Source organism: Benincasa hispida, chromosome 8 (assembly GCF_027475165.1).
Source record: "Benincasa hispida cultivar pf3 chromosome 8, pf3_genome.v1.1, whole genome shotgun sequence".
Lineage (NCBI taxonomy): Eukaryota > Viridiplantae > Streptophyta > Magnoliopsida > Cucurbitales > Cucurbitaceae > Benincasa > Benincasa hispida.
The window spans coordinates 15,829,100-15,835,782 of NC_143485.1; positions in this window are offsets into that span (position 1 = coordinate 15,829,100).

Genomic DNA, 6,683 nt, shown 5'->3' on the forward strand with positions numbered 1-6,683 from the left:
CATAGAATTCGTCTCGAAGAAAATCACAAAGGATCGATCAAACATCAGCACAGACTCAACCCTGCGATGAAGAAGGTCGTAAAGAAGGAGATAATCAAGTGGTTAGATGCGGGCATCATCTGTCCAATATCAGACAGCATACGGGTCAGCCCCGTGTAATGCGTGCCAAAGAAAGGAGGGATGACAGTAGTCCCTAACACAAATAATAAGCTACTGCAAAAAACTGTCACTGGATGGCAGATTTGCATGGACTTGCACGTATGGAACATTTGCGTTTCGACGCATGTCGTTCGGCCTCTGTTATGTGCCAAGCACTTTCCAAAGGTGTATGATGGCCATCTTTTCGGAATATCTCGAAGACTCTGTAGAAATATTCATGGACGACTTCTCTGTGTATGGGAACACATACGAAGTCTGTCTTGATAACTTAGAGAAGATATTGAAAAGATGTGAGGAGACGAACCTCGTGCTTAATTGGGAGAAATGCCATTTCATGGTGAAGGAGGGCATTGTGTTTGGGCACAAGGTCTCTAGGGACGGGTTGGAGGTGGACAAGGCAAAAATTGAATCGATTGAAAAGCTCCCACCTCCAACGAGTGTAAAGGCTGTCAGGAGCTTCTTGAGACATGCTAGATTTTATAGGCGTTTTGTCAAGGACTTCTCAAAGATCACACGACCACTGAGTGCGTTGATGGAGACAGATAAAAAGTTTGACTTTGATGACAAATGCCTTAACGCATTCATGATTTTGAAGAATGCATTAATGACCATGCCTATTTTGATCGCACTAGATTGGACACTGCCCTTTGAATTAATGTGCGACGCGAGCGGTTATGCGATGGGAGCAGTGCTGGCGCAGAAGAGAAAAACAATGCTACATCTCATCGCATATGCGAGTAAGACTTTGAATCCTACTCAAACTAACTACACCACCATAGAAAAAGAATTGCTTGCGGTGATATTTGCGTTGGAGAAATTCATAGAATATTTGCTGGGAACGAAAGTACTAATCCACATTGACCACTCGGCGATAAAATATTTGATGACAAAGAAATACGAGAAGCCGAGATTGATTAGATGGGTTCTCCTCCTCTAGGAATTCGATATGGAAATAATTGATTGCAAAGGGATGGAGAACCAAGTTACGGACCATTTATCCAGATTAGAAAATCCAGAGATTGACTGCAATTAGTCAGAGGTGAGTGCAACATTCCTAAACGAGCAGCTATTTCAGATTGAAGAATTGCCATGGTACGCAGACGTGGTAAATTATCTAGTTTGCGAGTAATTTCCTGAAGATTATACCAACCACCAAAAGAGGTGGCTCAGACATGAATGCAAATCATATTATTGGGATGAGCCAAATCTTTATAAAAGGGGGTCAGACCAGATTCTGTGCCTATGTATACCGGATGCTGCTCACCAACACATATTATCACAATGTCATGACTCACCATATGGAGGGCACTTTAGAGGCTAGCGCACAGCAGCGAAAGTATTACAAAGTGGGTACTATTGGCCAACACTATTCAAGAATGTAAGAGACTATATGATGAAGTGTGACTAATGCCAACACACGGGTAATATTTCATGGAAACATGCGATGCTCATGAACACCATTTTAGAACTAGAATTGTTCGACGTCTAGGGCATTGATTTCATGGGACCATTCCCACCATCGAACGGTCACAAATATATTTTGTTAGCCATCGACTACATTTCCAAGTGGGTAGAAGCAGTAGCATGCACCGCAAGCGATGTGGCGGTAGTCTCCAAATTCCTGAAGAAAAATATTTTCACTCGTTTTGGCACTCCACGTGCTATAATAAGCGATGAAGGATCCCATTTTGTCAATTACATAGTCAACAACTTGCTGCTCAATTATAATATCCTCCACAAAGTGGCCATGGTTAGGCTGAACTGTCCAACCGAGAAATTAAGCTGATATAGGAGAAGGTGGTAAAGCCTTCGCGAAAATACTGCGCAACAAAGCTGGACGATGCGCTGTGGGCATAATGGACCGCCTATAAGACACCTATATGCATATCCTTGTATGCGTTGGTGTTTGGTAAAGCATGTCATTTACCACTTGAGCTAGAGTACAAAGCATTGTGGGCGGTGAAAAAGCTTAACTTCGACTGAAAGGCAGCAGGGGAAGCAAGAAAAATCCAATTGGTCAAGCTGGATGAATGAAAAACGCAAGCTTATAAGAATGCCAAAATTTACAAAGAATGAGCAAAACGTTGGCATGGCAACCGACTATGCAGGAAAAATCTCCACGTCGGACAAAAGGTCTTACTTTTCAATTCGTGGCTACAGCTCTTTCAAGACAAATTAAAGTCACGCTAGTCTAGACCCTTTATAATTAAAGAAATATTCCCACATGGTGTGGTCGAACTGATTAATGAGGAAGGGACCTGTACATTCAAGGTTAACGGGCAAAGAGTCAAGGCATATTGCAGGGGTGACTTTCATTGGGAAAAGACCTCTGTAGACCTGAGAAATCCGTAATGAAGGAAGATCGAGTGGCCCTGTGCTGGCATGTGACAGAAAATCATCTAAGTCGCAAGTCTGTCGGAATATCCTTTTCATACCAAAGATTCATGAACTCTCACTACTCTTATGTTATTTCGATTATCGTTTATTTATCTTCTTTATATCTGTTCAAAAAAAATGTTAACTTTGTTTTTTTAGTTGACCCTCTCAATGTTTTCTTTGCAACGATCGAGATGAACGATTGCGGAGGCGCTACATGAAGACGCAACTACTTTATTTCGTCACCGCAATCAAAAGTGAGCAAGCCACCACAAAGAAGGATGCATTCATAAATAATGCGGGCGACAACGCAAATTTGGGGTTGTATCTTTCCTTGACTTTATTCATTTCAAATTTTGCACTATCGCATCGCATTTTAATCTTGAAAATTTTATCATTGCATCCTCTTTGGTTGGCGCAATCAATTAACATTGATTAATTTAGTAAGTCATCGCATGATTTCTCTTTGCCAATTATGATTTCAATGATGAAATGCATGCTTCTATTTTTCGTATATACTAGAGTCAACTTAATTTTAAGACAGTCACCTCATGAAATATTTTTAGAAGTTAGTGGTCTGCAAGCTTTCTTTCAAACTGACCCTTTAGAAACTTCTTAAGAGATCGCATGACTTTTTTCAATCTTTTAGCAATGAGGACATTGCCGCATTTTAAATTTGGGGGTGTGTTATTCATTTTTTGACCTTGCTATTTTTAGCCTTACAAAAAAAAATTATTATTACGTTGTGATCGGATCCTACTCGTAGTTGGATGTTCGCATGACACACGAGGAGGCAAGCCAAAATGAAGGTAGGAATCGTGATCAACGCATAAATAAAATGATCGCAACTCCGCTGCCAAATGGGCATGAGTTTAGACTGAGAAAGAGAGCCTTGATCGTAGTTGGATGTTCGCATGACACACGTGGGGGCAAGCCAAAATGAAGGCTAGGCACCTGGATCAGCGCGAGGTCATAAAAAAAATAAAATAAAATAAAAAAAGTCTAAAATATGCAAGGATAAAAATCATTTGAAAATACCCCAGTGGAAAAGTTTTTTTTATGAAATAAATCATGCGATGCCCGAGAATCTAGTAAAGTCTTTTTGAAGGTTAAACTTACGGTCCCTAAATTTTAGAAATATTTTAAGAAGACCTGGATAAAAATTAAGGAAATTTTGGTGTATAGGATTTAAATAAGGCATCCTTTAGAAATCTAGGAAAGGAAGGCGGTCGACTTTCTAAAGGAAATCTTTAGCTTATGCTTGAGGACAAGCATTGTTTAAATTTGGGGATGTGATAACTGGTAGAAATGCACGTTATTATAGCGCAAAGTTATAAAACAATGCAGGATTGCGATGATAAAAATATACAATATTATGTCCAAAAGCATTAAGTTTACAACATTGTGATCGCATGCGTCCATCGCATTAAAATAGCTAACTTATATATTTTTGTGCAGAAAATACGTTGACCCAAGACGGAAATGTGATCCAAAGAAATTAACGTCCGAGCGCATTAAGAGATTGCATTGACGCAAGGCTATACAACATTTGCACTCGCGAATACCTGCTCAAGAAGGTTGCCACATAGAGCCGACGCATCATGGTGGGTGCATCTGGGTGAAAAGCATAATAAATCACGATGGGACAGAAAGTTAAGGACGGTCGATTCCAAATTAAGTTGACAAGCCGTTAACAACCTACTGTAGCAAATACACTCAACTTTTCGGTGACAAATATTCGGTGTATCAGACAGAGAATTAATGACATCCCATCAGTGCAATCATAAGAGAGAAGAAGCCTTTCACCCCGAAGCTCTATAAATACTGAAGACCACCTTCAGTGAAGGAGTTCGTTCAGTTAGATAACTTTCCCCTTAGATAGAAGTAGCCTTGTTCATAGTTTTCTTTTACTTAGAAGGCGGAAGCGAGCGAAGGGAGGTTATACTGAGAGATCGTTCCGGTGAACTTGGAAGAATGCTGGGAGCATCGAGATCAAAGAGAGGGTCAACTCTTGCGAAAGCAAGAACATCTTTTGAGCAGAATAGAGATAACAGTGTAAAAGCCTTGGGAAGCAAGGAATTGCCACCAGGCTTTCTACCCTTATTTCCATTGACATTTTGTACTCTGAACTTATTTATAGAACTGGAAACTACATCTTTATATTTGTTCACTCTCTATACATTATGCATGAGTAGCTAAATCTGTCGAATGGGTTGAGAAGCATTTAGCTAGCATAACCTGGGATCTTCATTCTATGCGATTATCTTATATTATGTATCCGTCATTCATCCATTAGAGATACTCGAGATGGTAGTCAAGGATAGAATCTAGGCTTGAAAAAGTCAGGTTAGAATCTAGGCTTAGGAGAGTCAGATTAGAATGCATAATCAAGAGATAGAAGCTTAGGAATAACCTCTGTTTGCTATTAACGCATCGCATACACCCTAGAGATAGGTTATGATTGTATGCGGTCACCTTGTCCTTGTGTGCATCTTACATTATCGCATAGGCAAGAAGAATAGACTTAGGAATAAGCTCTATAGACATTATCACATTCATTGCATGCGTCCTAAAATTAGGAGTCATCGCATTCGCATTAGAAAATGAGTTGCGGTCGCATGAGCGTAGCATGATCGCATAGCCTGAACGCATTCTCAGGAAACGCTAGCTAAAGACCTTCTCAACCCGTTCCTCTGCATACTCAGTGTATCTACCGCATAGTTACTCTTTTCTCAAATCTGCTACATACTTTTTAAACAACAAACCAACCAACTCTTGATTTATTGTTACCGCAAAGTGATCTAAAAATTACTATCGCATATTGTTTTCCTTAGTTCCTGAGTTCGACCCTGGGCTTACCAGGAAACTCGATAGGGTTTATACTTGGGTCCTACTGAGAAAACTTTTTTGCACAGCGCATTTTCCATCAACGCAATCCTTACCATTATTTCATCGCATAAAATAACGCATCACTTAGCTTTTCCTAAATGATTAGACATTGACTTATATGATAAGTTCTTCCATCTCCCACTTGCTCAATCGTTTACACGATTGTGATTCCTCCGTTTTTATGCGTCAAACCAAGTCCATACAAAGCCTACCCTCTGGATTCTCACATCGAGAATACCATGGTAGCCTTCTTGGTGGTGTCATACTCAACTCGACATTGTCAAGGTTCTATGGAGGTCGTTCATTGTGTTCGGGATGTTCGTGACCTTGTCAATCGCTTAGTTCGAGCGCGCGGGTTTCGTGCAGTGTAGCGGTCACGTTAAACGAGCATTTGTGTGTTGTTGTGCTGCTGTGATCGAGAATTTGTGATCAAGGAGCTTTGTGATGAATCGACAAAAGTGTGTCACTATTGTCCTTGATCATTTATATAGCATGTTGTAATTTATGTTTTTTGCATAACCATATGTTTCCGTTTGAGAATGTAATTGTAAAGTTCATATACAATTTTAATTTGGAATGATCTTTCCGCTACTCATGGAAATCATCGTGTTTGATTTCCTTCAATTGGTATCAAAGCCAGGTTTCTAATATTCCAAATTTCAATTCTGTTTTGAACTTCTTTTATAGTCGTGGTGGGTTTTTTGCATTTGTGTTTAATTGTTAAATGCATTTGTGAATGGAGTTGATGAACGGATTCAGGTTAAATTGCCTTTGTTTAAAGATTTCTTCAATTACAAAGTGTTAATTTGTAAGGGCCCCTATGTTTTTTTGGCATAATTAACATGCAATCGAATCTGTAATTCAAAGAGTTTGATTAGTCGAGTCGTTCGTGATGAAGTTTCGAAGCATAGAGATGCAGTTCTCAACTAGGAAGAAGACCAAGAGTTGGTCTTATTATGTAGCCTAAGGTAAACGATCGATGGGATTTATCTAAGCGATCGTGTAGATTTTTCTATACGATCATGTAGTATTTACTAAATGATAGTTTAGCTAATGCTAAATGATGGGGTAAATCGTTTACTCTACCATGTAGCATTGGTTGTCCAATCACATAGACGTTGAAGGTAGATGATCGTAGTGGGAGCATTTGATGTTCATCATTGAGTAAAAGGTGCGCGTTAGACGATCATGTAGTTAGCAAGCCTCATCGCCTAGTTACTACCTACATGATCGCGTGATATACGATACGAAGGCGCTAG